The sequence below is a fragment of the Myxine glutinosa genome, chromosome 4 (assembly GCF_964187855.1).
Source record: "Myxine glutinosa chromosome 4, kmMyxGlut1.1, whole genome shotgun sequence".
In the NCBI taxonomy this organism is placed as follows: domain Eukaryota; kingdom Metazoa; phylum Chordata; class Myxini; order Myxiniformes; family Myxinidae; genus Myxine; species Myxine glutinosa.
The window spans coordinates 91,026,546-91,041,556 of NC_136264.1; positions in this window are offsets into that span (position 1 = coordinate 91,026,546).

Sequence of the window (15,011 nt, forward strand, 5' to 3'; positions counted from 1 at the left end):
TTAGCAGGGTCAGACAGCATCAGGGATGGATTATCAGTTTATCAGTGTACAGCATCAGAGATAAAGGACAGCCAGCACACAGTGGCCACTTATGAACTACAAGTTCGACACCTGACAGGTTATCAATGATTGTTGGGAGCATCCTTAATGTTGATAAGGATCCGAACCCCCTGCAAACTCAAAGCACATTAAGTGATGGTGTGGAGCAAACCCTCCCATTCTTGGAAATTATTTAACAAATTATGAAGGTCGCTCAAAAAGGTTCAAATAACTGGGTAATCATTGGTAGTCTTAATCTGTGGATTTTTGTTCATTATAAACTTACATGTATGATTGTTATATGCCCTTAGTGTCATTAATCGAACAATGTTCGGTTTCTTGGAGTATCATCCAGAATTTGCTACATCATATACAAATTATGAATCTTATTAAAATTTATCATCGAGCTCGTTGTCTTCAAATTTTTATGCAAAAAATGTTCACGCTTCACAGAGAAGCACAAATGCATCATGGTCATAAATATATATAAACATATATATATATATATATAAACATATATACAGATAAATTTATATATATATTATATATATACGAGCAGAAGTACCCAGCATTGCCGGGCGGTGGAGGGGAGGGGAAGGGGAGGGGAGGGGAAAGGGGGGGAGGGGAGGAAAGGGGGGGAGGGGAGGAGAGGGTGGGGAGGGGCGAAGAGGGGGGGAGGGGAGAAGAGGGGGGAGGGGAGAAGAGGGGGGAGGGGGAGAGGGGGGGATGGGGAGGGTGAGGGATGGGGGAGGGGGAGAAGAGGGGGGGATGGGGAGGATGAGGGATGGGAGGGGGTGGGGGAAGGGGAAGGGGTAGGGGGGGAGGGGTAGGGGGGGGAGGGGGAAAAGGAAGGGGGAGGGGGAAAAGGGAGGGGGAAGGGGGAGGGGGGAAAAGGGAGGGGGAAAAATGGAGGAGGGGGAGGAGGGGGGAGGGGGAGGGGGGGAGTCAAGTCGGAAGTCATTGTCGTCAATTGAATGTCGCATTTATTTTTTATTCCCTGTCAAATGGCATTGGTCCCGCATTCAGAACCTGGAAGTCGGAAGTCATTGTCGTCAAATAAATGTAGCATGTATGTTTCACTCTCTGTCACATGCCGTTGGTCCCATGTCAATCGGATGAAGTTGAAAAATTAACGTTACGAAGTTTCTCTGGGACGTACTGATTCCGAATATGAAGTTGAAAAATTAACGTTCCGAAATACGCTGATGACGTCATAATTTTAAAATGCGAAGTTTTTTTTTAATTTTAAGGTGTGCTGTAGTTGCTCTGAGACGTACTGATTCCGAATATGCCTTTGGTTTTGCTCTGCGATGAGTAGTTCTCGAGTTATAAGAGGACAAACAAACAAACAAACCTACTTTACTGCTTTATACAAATAGATATATATATATATTCAGCAGGGAAAGGCTGTGAGGAGGAGAGTGGAATGGCCAGGTATGGGAGAAAGGGAAGTATGGGAGAGAATGAATGGAGTGATGTGTGGGGCGCTTCATAGGTTGAAAGGAAGGGTGGAAGATAGATTGAGAAAGATTAATGTGATTGTGTTTGAGTTTGTATGTGTCACGTTTGGAGTGAAAGAGTGTGTAGAGAGGGGTGAGAAGGAGGCATGTTTGAGCAGGAGGCAGAGGGAGATCCATGAGTTGAGAATGGAGTTGAGGAGTTTGAATGGAAGATGAAAGAGGGCAGTGGAAGGGGAGAGGAATGGGCTTGAGGTGTTGACGAATCATGTGAGGATGAGGTTGGTGAAGTTGAAGAGAATGGAAAGGATGAAGAGGCAAAGAAAGGAGAGGCAGAGAAAGAGAAAGAGGTTCTTTGAGAAGCCTTTTCAGTTTATGAAGGATCTGTTGGAGCAGTCTCGAGGTGGTGTACTGAAGGTACCAAAGGAAGAGTTGGAAGGTCACCTGCGTGTCACGTATGCAGACACAAGGAGGAACAAAGTGGTGGAGGACATCGAAGGATTGGTGAGACCGACAGAGCCAGGTGTTCCATTTGATTTGTCAGAGCCAAAGATGTCTGAGATTGAGGCAGTTTTGAGGAAGGCACGGGCGGCATCGGCTCCAGGACCAAGTGGAGTGCCATACAAGGTGTTTAAGAGTTGTGAAGGCATCAGGCAGTATCTGTGGAAGGCTCTGAAGGTGGTATGGAGGCAAGGAGTGGTGCCCAGTCAATGGACAAGGGTGGAAGGAGTTTATATTCCGATTTGTTTGTGAAGTAAATGTTAGCTCTTTCACGAGCCTCGATTCAGTATACAACAAAAAAAAAAAAAAAGCAGGAGGAGGCTGTGACACTGGAGCAGTTTAGACCAATATCATTGCTCGATGTAGATGGGAAGATATTGATGAGTGTCTTTGCGGCACGGCTCTCAGGCTTCATCAGAAGGAATGGTTTTGTGGATGGTTCTGTGCAGAAAGCAGGAATACCAGGATCACTAGGATGTATTGAACACTCGGCAATGGTCTGGCAAGTGTTACAGGAGTCAAAGAAAGGATGTGGCGGTGGTATTGCTGGATTTGGAGAATGCATATGGGGGTCAGTGCCGCATGCCTTGATCAGGTGTGCCATGGATTTATTTTCGGTGCCACGAGATTTCGGGATTTTTTGATGGCATATTATGATCAGTTTTGGATGCGGTTTGCGACACAGTCCTATGTAACAGATTGGCAGTAGTTGAAATTGGGGGTCCCAATGGGATGTACCATCTCCCCTATTTTGTTTGTGCTGGTTATGGAGTTGTTGATACGTGCGGTGAGTGGACATGGGAAAGAAGTGGAGCTAGCCCCTGGTCAGAGGTTGCCAGCAATGTTTGCTTTCATGGATGACCTGACAGTTGTCCAACAGTCCGCTGATGCAGCAGTAGAGGTACTGGGACGACTGGAAAGGTTGATGCGGTGGGCAAGAATGGGATTTAAAGCAAGAAAGTCAAGGAGTGTGGTAGTGAGACGAGGAGTGGTGGATAACATGCACAGGTTTGAGCTGGGAGGGGAGGTGGTTCCATCATTGGTGGAGGCCCCTGTGAAAAGTTTGGGAAGATGGTATACAGTGGAGTTGAATGATGTGGGAAGAGTGGAGGAGGTCAGAAACAAGCTTTTGAGAGGTTTGAAGAGGATTGATAGATGTGGTTTTCCAGGTAAGTTGAAGGTATGGTGTTTGAAGTTTGGATTGATGCCACGAGTATTGTGGCCATTGATGATGTACGATATTGCGATTGGGCATGTAGAGAGGATGGAGGTTGTGGTGAGCGGGTTTGTGAGGAGGTGGTTGGGAGTGCCATACTGTTTGACGAACATTGCCTTTTATGGTCAGGGTGGAAAACTCCAGTTTCCCTTGACATCATTAACCGAGGAGTTTATGGTGGTGAGGGTGCGGGAGTTCATGATGTTGTGGGATTCAAGTGATGCAGTGGTAAAGAATGCTCTCCCAGAGAAGAAGGGAAGTCGGAAGTGGAATGCAAGAGCAGAGGTGGACGAGATGGAGGAGCGGTGGCAACAGGAGGAGGTCATGGGGATGGTACAGCACGGGAAGCATGGCTTGGGGTGGATGAAGCATGAGCGATGGGGAAAGGCATGTGTGAGAGGAGGAAGATGGTTGAGAGGGAGTTGAGAAGAAAGGTAGAGGAGAGGAGATATGTGAAAGCAGTCGGTCAGGCACAGCAAGGTGCTTGGACGTGGTGGGAAGGTGTGCGGGTGAGGATGTTGAAGTGGCAAGAGATTTGGAGGATGGAGCCAATATTGTTGAATTTCCTGTTGCGAGCAACGTATGATGTGCTTCCGTCACCAGTAAACTTGAGATTGTGGGGGTTGTTGCAGGATGAGAGATGTTATTTGTGTGGAGGTGTGGGAACGGTGCAGCATGCACTGAGTGCATGTTCAGTAGCATTGGCAGCAGGACAATACAGGTGGCGACATGATCAGGTGCTGGCGGGGGTGGTGCAGATGGTGCAACAAGAGGTGCTGAGGTCGAGAGAGAGAAGAGTGGAGAAGGAGACTGATGGGGGAGAGGTGTGGTTTGTCAAAAAGGGCCAAGTGGTAAGAGGTGGAAAGAGGAGGAGGTGGAAAGCAAGAGGGCTGTCAGATGCTTGTGATTGGCAGGTGGTGGCAGACCTAAAGCCACAATTGGTATTCCCAGAGGAGATCTGTGTGACAAGGTTGCGGCCTGACATTGTCATTTGGTCAGGTGCAACAAGACAGGTTATCTTAGGGGAATTGTCTGTACCTTGGGAAGAGAACATGGAGGAGGTGCACGAGAGGAAGAGAGGAAAGTACAGTGAGCTGGAGGCAGAGTGCCAGGAGAAGGGTTGGCGAGTTTCGTGTCAGCCATTTGAGGTGGGGTGTCGAGGGTATATTGGCAATTCCTTTTCTGCATTTCTTGCTCTGCTTTGAGTGTGTGTGGGACAGAAAGAAGGAGGATGCGTGACAAGGTGGCCCAGGTTGCCTTGAACGGCTCATTTTGGATATGGAGGAAGTTCATGGAGGCACGTCGAACGGTGTAGGTTGAGGTTACGGAATAGAAATGGAGGTGTGTGTGTGTGTGTGTGTGTGTGTGTGTGTGTGTGTGTGTGTGTGTGTGTGTGTGTGTGTGTGTGTGTGTGTGTGTGTGTGTGTGTTGCAGGAGTGGGTCATGAGTGTGTGTGGTTTTGCATGTTTGCATGAGAGGTGCATGTTGGTAAGGGTAGGTGGTTGGTTGTGTGTGTTTTTTCTGTTTTTTGGGGTTTTTTTTGTAACTATTATTATTTCTTATTTTGTGTTTGTGAGTGAGTGAGTGGGTGAGGGTGTGTGTTTTTGCATGAATTAATTTTTGCATGAATGTGTGTGTGTTTTTGTATGTTGAGTGGTGTATTTTGTAAGGGGAGGTGGTTGGTTGGTGTTGTGTGTGGATGTGTGTGTATGAATGATCTGGTGTGTTTTGTTGGTGAGTGGTGAAGGGTATAAAGGTGGGTGTTTGAGTGTTCCACCATGTTTGTTTGGTGCTGTGGATTCTGGATGTTGAGGTGTTGCTGTTGTAGTCTGCATTCGCACTGGCTGGGGGTGGGGGTATGTATGCATCCAGGTGTAGTTGCTGCATGTGGATGTGTATGTGCCCCTGCTGGCCCACCTTAGCTGACCGTATCGAGGTTGAAGGGCCAAAACGGGATGATGCTGAGGACCTCGACTAAGGACCCGGTCAGTGCGGCACATTTGTGACCAGGTGTGTTTTGAACTTATATATATATATATATATATATATATATATATATATATATATATATAGTCACGTGAAAAAGTAAGTACACCAAATGTCAAGTTTTGACTTTTTCAACATATCTCATCATACAGCTATTTGATCTTCATTTCAACAATATTGATAGATAAAGGTGATATAATATAACAAATATCATGAAACATTTACATTTTGAAGTCAATTGTATAATTTAAATAAACATAAATGCAAATTTCGCATGTGGAAAAAGAAAGTACATCCTTGGCTCTAATAGGTGGTATTTCCCCTTTGGCAGAAACAACCTCAAGTAGGCGTTTCTTATAACTGTCTACCAGTCTCTGACATCGACTGGGAGAAATTTTTGCCCACTCCTCCATGCAGAATTCTTTCAGCTGTGCGATGTTTGAGGGGTTTCCTGCATGCACAGCTCGTTTCAAATCCCCCCACAATATCTCGATGGGATTTAGATCCGGGCTTTGACTTGGCTATTCCAGAACCCTCCATTTCTTTCTTTTCAGCCGTTCCTTGGTGGATTTACTTGTATGTTTAGGGTCATTGTCATGTTGCAAGGTCCTCCTTTGGTTGAGCTTCAACTTTCCGACAGATGGCCTCACATTATCCTCAAGCACCCTCTGGTACAATGAAGAATTCATAGTGGATTATATGATGGTGAGCTGCCCAGGCCCTGATGCAGCAAAGCTGCCCCAAACCATAATATTTCCACCACCATGCTTTACAGTTGGTATCAGGTTCTTGTGGTCAAATGCTGTCTTTGATTTTCGCCAAACATGTCTTCTGGCACTGTGGCCAAATACCTCTACCTTTGACTCATCTGTCCAGAGCACATTGTTCCAGATGTGCTGGTCTTTGCCTGGGTGTTCATTGGCAAACTTTAGTCTTGCCCTGATGTTCTTTCTGGACAGCAAAGGTTTCCTCCTGGCACACCTCCCATGTACATCAAATTTGTGCAGCCTCTTTCTGATGGTAGACTCGTACACTTTGACATCAACAGTGGCAAAAGCTACCTGTAGGTCCCGTGATGACATTCTGGGGTTCTTCGAGACTTCTTTCAGCATCTTGCGGTCTGCTCTCGGGCTGAACTTGCTGGGGCGGCCTGGCCTGAACAAGTTGGCAGTTGTTTGGAATCTTCTCCACTTGTAGATGATCTTCCGGACAGTCGAATGATTGATTTCAAATTGTTTGAAGATCTTTTTAAATTCCTTCCCAGACTCATAGGCATCTATAACCTTCTCTCTGAAGGCCTCAGAGAGCTCTTTTGATCTAGGCATGGTGACGCCGCACACTTCAACAACAAAGAGCAAACCAAACTAAATGTCTGAGGTTTAAATAAGACAGGTTCCTCCAAGATCCTCTCTAACGATGTTCTAATCATTTGCACCTGAGCTGGTGCACCTGATTCTAATTTTAGGTTTTTGAAGTAGTGATAAACGTAGGGGTGAACTTCCTTTTTCCACATGCGAAATTTGCATTCATGTTTATTTAAATTATACAATGGACTACAAAATGTAAATGTTTCATGATATTTGTTATATTATATCACCTTTATCTATCAATATTGTTGAAATGAAGATCAAATAGCTGTATGTTGAAATATGTTGAAAAAGTCAAAACCCGACACAGGGTGTCCTTACTTTTTCACGTGACTGTATATGTATGTATATATATATATATATATATATATATATATATATATATATATATATATATATATATATATATATATATATATATATGTGTATATATATACATATATAAATAAATATTATATATACATATATATAATATTTATTTATTGTTTATACCTCTGCCCCCGAAGGTGGCCGAAGGCATTATGTTTTCGGGTTGTCCGTACGTACGTACGTCCATCTGTACGGGCTAAACGTCATTTTCCTCAGCAACCACATGTCCGATTAATGGCAGCCATCTTGGATTAAATGCAAATAATTGAATTTTTTTTTCTCAGAAACCGCTGAATGGAAATATTTGAAACTTGGCACATTGTCAAGTACTCCCAATGGGGAACAAAAGCATCATGACGATGACATCATTGGTGAAGTGGTATACCAGCCATAAATGTTTTAATCGAATGTCTTATCCTAAAAATCTGAAATTGCATGCACATGATCTATGACCCATTTGTATTGAAGTATTAAATTTATGAGATCATAAGTCACATGGTTTGGCAGCCATATTGGATTTAATCTAAAGCCTTAAAAAAATATCATCTCCCAAACCACCAAAGCAATCGACTCGAAACTTTACCTGTGTCATCGATTAGGCATGGCGATTAAAGTTTATCACAAAAACGTCATTTGTCACATGGTGTGGCAGCCATATTGGATTGAAGGGAAATATTTTAATAATCATATCTCAAAAACTGCTTTGCTTATCGATGCGAAACTTCACATGTGTCATCTAACACCATTGCTTCATATAGTTTGAAAATTATGACATTGTAGGTCACATGGTTTGGCAGCCATCTTAGATAGAATAACGAACCTTATCCGATGCACACAAACCTTTACAAATGTGATCCTCTATCCATACATATGCAGAGTGTACATTTTTGATGTCATAAGTCATGTGGTGTGACAGCCATATTAGCTTGAAAGCCGATATTTAATTTTTAAAAAACCGTTCTCTGAAACCGCTTCACTGATCGATGTGAAACCTATCATTTCTGTTAAAAACATGATACTTGAGAACGGCTGAAGGGATTTAAATCAAACTTGTTTATTTTTAGGATAGTCAATGAGGGCATCCACACTTGATGTGACAAGCAGGGTCTATGCAGAGGCATATTGGTGATGCAATCACATTGCTCTAGTACGGTAAAAACTATATATATATATATATATATAATTATATACACTACATGGCCAAAACTATGTGGACACCTGAACAACAAAACCATATGTGCTCGTCGGACATTTCATTCCAAAATCAGAAGCATTAATATGGAGTTGGTCCCCCTTTTGCTGCTATTTGCTGCTATAACAGCCTCCACTCTTCTGGGAAGGCTTTCTACTAGATGCTGGAACATTGCTGCGGGGATTTGCTTCCATTCAGCCACAAGAGCTTCAGTGAGGTCGGGCACTGATGTTGGGTGATTAGGCTTGGCTCGCAGTCGACGTTCCAATTCATCCACAAGGTGTTCGATGGGGTTGAGGTCAGGGATCTGTGCAGGCCAGTCAAGTTCTTAAGTTCTTCCACACCGATCCCGACAAACAATTTCTGTATGGACTTCACTTTGTGCATGTGGGCATTGTCATGCTGAAAGGGCCTTCCCCAAACTGTTGCCACAAAGTTGGAAGCACACAATCATCTAGAATGTCATTGTATACTGTAGCGTTAAGATTTACCTTCACTGGAACTAAGGGGCCTAGCCCGAACCATGAAAAATAGCCTCCGCCCATTATTCCTCCTCCACCAAACTTTACAGTTGGCACTATGCATTTGGGCAGGTAGCATTCTCCTGGCATCCGCCAAACCCAGATTAGTCTGTCAGACTGCTAGATGGTGAAGCGTGATTCATCACTCTAGAGCAGTGGAAACGCGTTATCTGGAGTCCAATGGCGGCGAGCTTTATACCACTCCAGTCGACACTTGGCATTGTGCATGGTGATCTTAGGCTTGTGTGCGGCTGATCGGCCATGGAAACCCATTTCATGAAGCTCCCGACAAACAGTTATGCTGATGTCGCTTCCAGAGGCAGTTTGGAACTTGGTAGTGAGTGTTGCAACCGAGGGCAGACGATTTTTACGTGCTAGTGGTTCAGCACTCGGCCACCCCGTTCTGTGAGGCATACCACTTCGTGGCTGAGCTGTTGTTGCTCCTAGACGTTCCCAATTCACAATAACAGCACTTGCAGTTGATCGGGACAGCTCTAGCAGGGCAGAAATTTGACTGACTTGTTGGAAAGGTGGCATCCTATGACGGTGCCACATTGAAAGTCACTGAGCTCTTCAGTACGGCCCATTCGACTGCCAATGTTTGTCTATGGAGATTGCATGGCTGTGTACTTGATTATATATACCTGACAGCAATGGGTTTGGCTGAAACAGCCAAATCGACTAATAATTATAAGTGGTGTCCGCATACTTTTGACCATGTAGTGTATGTATATATATATATATATATATATATATATATATATATATATATATATATATATATATATATATATATATATATATGTATATATATATATATATATATATATATATATATATATATATATATATGTGTATATATGTGTATATATATATATATATATATATGTATATATATATATATATATATATATATATATATATATATATATATGTGTATATATGTGTATATATATATATATATATATATATATATATATATATATATATATATATATATATATATATATATATATATATATTGTTACGGATCTCTACGTCGGCCTTTTTCCCCTTAAGAAGGGGGGATTAATCCCCTTGTTTTTGACTGACCGACGTGAGTCCTGAAGTTGCACAAGCTCCCTCCGGAGAGGCAGGTGCGCAACCTCGTTCGCGACCGCGGACAGATGTTAATTGCCGAGCGGTTTAGCAACCGCGGCACGAACCATTAGCAGAGACTAAACCCGATCCTGAAACGTTGACCAAAATCGCGCCACAGGTTTTCAATGGGGAAATCACAAAGACGACCGGACGAGCATGAAGAAGAAGAACGAAGGTAGGAAATACAAATAGGATTTATTACTAACTATTATTTACACAATCAAAAGAACCAAGGAGAAGGAAGGATAAGAAAATAATTTACAGAAGGAGGGAAGGACCAGAAGACACAGTGCAATTCTAACTTACCTATACAAGCTTACTTAAACCCCAGGACAACATAGAAGACGGACGACAGTCAGACTTACACGGGGGGGGGGGGGGGGGGGGGGAATGCAGGTAGGATTGGCTGGAGGAGAGAAAGGTTCAGCTGGAGGTGGATGGCTGGACGGACGAGGAAGGTGGGATCACAAGGCGGGAAGGATGCGGGTGGTTGGTGTGATCCCGGCTCGAGTTGAGCAGCCGCCGACTCTCCTCAAAAGCAACGCTGCCGTCAATGCTCAAGCTGCGGTGGTCAAAGCTGCGGTGGTTCAGCTCCACGCTGCTGCTCCTCCTCCACTGGGCTCAACTCCACTCTCGGTGGACTGCTCTTCCTCCACTGATGGACTTGAACTCAACTGGTGGACTGCGGTACTCAACAACTCTCTGACGCATCTCTCGTGGGGGCGTTGCACTGCGGGTTATATCACACCCCTACCAAGCCATACCCACTGAGTCCTGGTTGGGCGCGAGGGCTTCCTGGCTCCACCTCCTGGTGACGAGGGGCGGGCCACGCCCGTGATTTGGCGGCTCCTCCCCCCTTCTTCTCCGAGACAGAGCACATGGCCAAAGGCGTCTTGCGGGATAGAAAACCACTCGCACCGCTGGGATAGAAAACCAGAAGGGGACCTATCTTATTTGAATTCGGTGCAATGCAGTGTCAATTAATGGAAGACAGCCTTAAACTAATACACATAATAAGGAAATAACTATTTAGAAGGATATATGATTTGCTATGTGTATGCGATGGATTAACTAGGAGGACGACCTTTGACCTTTACACTACGGAGGGTGATATTTACAACAAGATTCATTACACTACAACAATAAAAAAAAACACAGGATTCTCAAATCGGCAACAATATATATATATATTGTTATGGATATGAGGATTGTGTTTTTTTATTGTGTTTTTTTTTATTAGTGCTTTATTCTGGACCCTCCTTACTCCAGTTATGTATAAAGGTCAAAGGGCGTCCCATAATTAGGTCATAAACAATCACGTCAGCCAATCATAGATTTCCCCCTTGTTGATAGTTATATCTTTATTATGTGTATTAGGGTAAGGCCTTGTCTTCCATTAAGATGACACTCCATTGCACCAAGTGAAACAAGATAGATTCCCTTTCATTCCCATTCCCAAAATCTCCATTTCCAGCTACATCCCCTCCAAGTCTCCATTGCCAACCGCACTGGGCAGTTTGCCAGGTTTGTTACAGCGGTGGGTTGCTGATTTCGCCCCAAAGCCGCCATTAAGCATGTGCTCAGCTCGGGGAAGAAGGGCGCGCCCGCCCATCGTCATCAAGGGCGGAGCCAGAGGGCCGTGCCGACCAATCAGGGCCGAGGCGAGCTGACCGATGGGCGTGTCCTGAAGGCCGGCGGCTTGATCGCCTGAGGCGCTATAAAAGCGCGTGCGCAAGAAGCAAGGAGTGGTTGTTGAGTGGTTGTCGGTGGTGAGACGTTGTTGAGTTGAGTGGTTGGACCAGATGAGCTTTTACAGAAGCAGATGAGCTTTGACAAGACGAGAGAGACGAGTCCTGAAAAGAGCACGCGACGTCCACACAGCCGCAGCAGCAGCAGCCACAGCAGCAACAACAGCAGCTTGGGGCTTTGACGGCAGTTTTCAGCAGGGCCGCGAAGGAACGGTGGCTGCTAAACGCGCCGATCGTGCTGCAGTACCCGTTGGACCTTCCTCTCCCTCCAGCCATCCACCTCCTGCCTTTCCATCCTTTTGTGTACGTGAGTTTGTTCTGTGTGTCTTGTCCCTGGGTTAATTCAGACTGTAGGTAAGCTAGCGTTGCACTGTGTCTCTGAATTCTTCTGTAAATTATTTTCTTATCTTTCCTTCTTCCTTGGTTTCTTTCAATCCTGTACATAGTAATAAATTATATTAGTATTCCTTACCCTTTGTCTTCCTTCTTCTTCACATCCTTCGCTTTAGTCTTTTCCCCATTGAATATCTGTGGCGCGATCCGGCCAACGTTCGGAAATCGGGTTAGTCGGGGTAACTGTTCGGCCACGGTGCCATCCGCTCGGCAAACCAACATCCTTATCCGCGGTCCGTAACAATATATATATTGTTGCGGATATGAGGATTGTATTTTTTTTATTGTGTTGTATTGTGGTAAATTGCTGTGTAACATTGTTTGATTCTGGCCCCTCCTGCCTCCAGTGTTGTGTGAAGGTCAAAGGGCATCCCGGTAGTTAATTCCATAAAGCATCCATTGAAGGACACTATAATACCCTTGTTCAGTAGTTTATATCCTTATTATGTGTTTTAGGGTAAGGCCTTGTCTTCCATTAGAATGACACTCCATTGCACCAAGTGAAAAAGATAGATTCCCTTCATCCTTCATTCCCATTCCCAAAACCTCCATTTCCCCTTTCGTCAATTGCCATTCGCATTGCCAACTACAATTGCCGCCATTGGCCATGAGGCAGGGTCGGGGAAGAAAGGCGTGCCCGCCCGTCGTCATCAAGGGCGGAGCCAGAGGGTCGCGCGACCAACCCTGGCCGAGGTGAGCACACCGATGGGCGTGTCCAAAAGGCCGGCGGCTTAATCGCCGGAGGCGCTATAAAGGTGCGCGCGCCAGAAGCTGCGTAAAAAGGGTCCAAGAGAGAGCTGGGTTGTGAGGTCCAAGAGAGAGAAGGGAGATCCTCCAGCAGCGATTCTTGTCCAAGAGAAGAGATCATCCAGCAGCGATTCTTGTTCAAAGGAGATCATCCAGGGAAGCACAAAGCCTGCTATTCGTCGCCTTGCTCGCCAGCAGCAGCGTCCACAGCAGCAGCAGCAGCAGCGTCCACAGCAGCAACAACACTCAACAGCCGCTTGGGGCCTGGACGGCGGTTTTGAGCAGGGCCGCGAAGGAACGGCAGCTGCCCAACGCGCCGATCGTGCTGCCGGACCCGTTGGACCTCCCTCTCCTTCCAGCCAATCCACTCTGCAATTCCCCGTGTGAGTCCGTTTCTGTTTGTTCTGTCCTGGGTAGTTAATTAAGTTTGTATAAGCTAGTATTTTCACTGTGTCTCTAAAAGCTTCTGTATATTATTTTATTATCTTTCCTTCTCCTTGGTTTCTTTGAGCCTGTAAATAGTAATAAATAGTAATCATATTTCAAACCTTGTTTTGCCTTCGTCTTCTTATTCCTTTTCTTCACATCCGTCGTCTTTGTCTTTTCCATATTGAATAGCTGTGGCGCAATACGGCCAACGTCTGGGTGAATCGGGTGAATCAGGGAAACTGTTAGGTCGCGGGCCTCCGCTCGGCAAACATACCATCCTTAACCGCGGACCGTAACAATATATATATATATATATATATATATATATATATATATATATATATATATATATATATATATATATATATACACATATATATATATATTATATGTGTGTATATACGTGAAGGAGCACCCTCAAATTCAAGTGGCCAAATGAGTGGCTAACGTTTTAAGCATGGCCATGACCCTTGAAGATGACTCCAACTCAGGATAGCTAGTGGATCTGACCGACTCACAAGTTGTCTCCAAAGTTGAAGCGTTCATCTTGGAATATCTCTGTGTTAAGGTTACCAAATTACCCACAGGAATTAATTTTTTTCAAAACAGCGTTTCCACCACCATCAATAAACATTTGGGCATGTCCAATATCTCAGCAAGATGGCACCCCCAAAACATCAGCACTCACAATCTAAATAAATGGCTGTCATCACATCGTGTCCTTCTCAAACTGTTCATTACATGCCTATCCTCGGTTATCACTTGTATGATAATGGGTGACAAAACATGGCATAACCATTGGTATCCTGAAACCAATTTAGAGTGCATGCAATGGAAGCACAAGCGATCATCACCACCTCAGAAATTCACACCCAACCATCAGTCTTCAAGATCATCTGTGGCCTTGATTTTATAGGATACCAAAGGAATCCTGCTGATTGACGACATGCCTGTCATACAGGATACTGAAAAGGTAAAAGTTACCTTTCAGCTGTTTAATCTGGGTTAGATAATTATTGGCCTGGCTACAAACTGTCGGATTGATGTTTGGTGGGCAGAGAGTTTTATCACGTAGTGCACCATCCCTTGGATGGACGTGAAGCTGGATGTTTTGTCTGCTAGTATTAACTAATGACCATTCAAGATCCGAGGATGTTGAAGAGTAGGCAATGTATCGCCTCTACACCCACCAAATTTCAAATTCCTGCTCTAACCTATAGGGGGCACTGCAGCAGCAACACAACTGTGGTATTGAGAGAATGGTGCACACTTGTGGACCGAACTCGTAAGTGACTCCTGGTCTAATATTGATATGAACAACAAAAATACATGTCTCAAACACCTGGAATCACAAGAGAATATTATGCCAGTCTCGTGCAAAAAATGTGCCAGGCCATCAAAGGACAAACACTGAGGGATGTTGAGCAAAGATTTGTGCTTCCTTCATGCCAATGCACAAATGCACATTCCCTGTTGCACCGTTATTGGCTTTGGATTTAACCATACAGCCTGGACTTGGCCCCAATGACGTCTTTTTTAACATTTGAGGTCCCACCTGCATGGCCGGCGATGACGAGGAACTGACTGAAGCAACCGAGACGTGAAGGAGCAATCTGAAAACGTCTATTGTACTGCCATAGATAGTTTGAAGGACAAATGGAGCAAATGCATTGAAACCAAGGGACACTATATTGAAAATGTAATATCAATATATACGTACGTATATATTGCGAACAGTGGAGTCTGTTCGTGCGTTCATCTGTCTCCCATTTACGGCGGCCGCTTCCCTCTGTGTTTGAAAAGCTGCCGATTGGTTATTTTGCATTTTCATTTCACTTTTATTGATGCAATATAGTCAGTCACTTTATTAACCCTTCCAGTAATCTTTACAAATCAGCATGAGCAT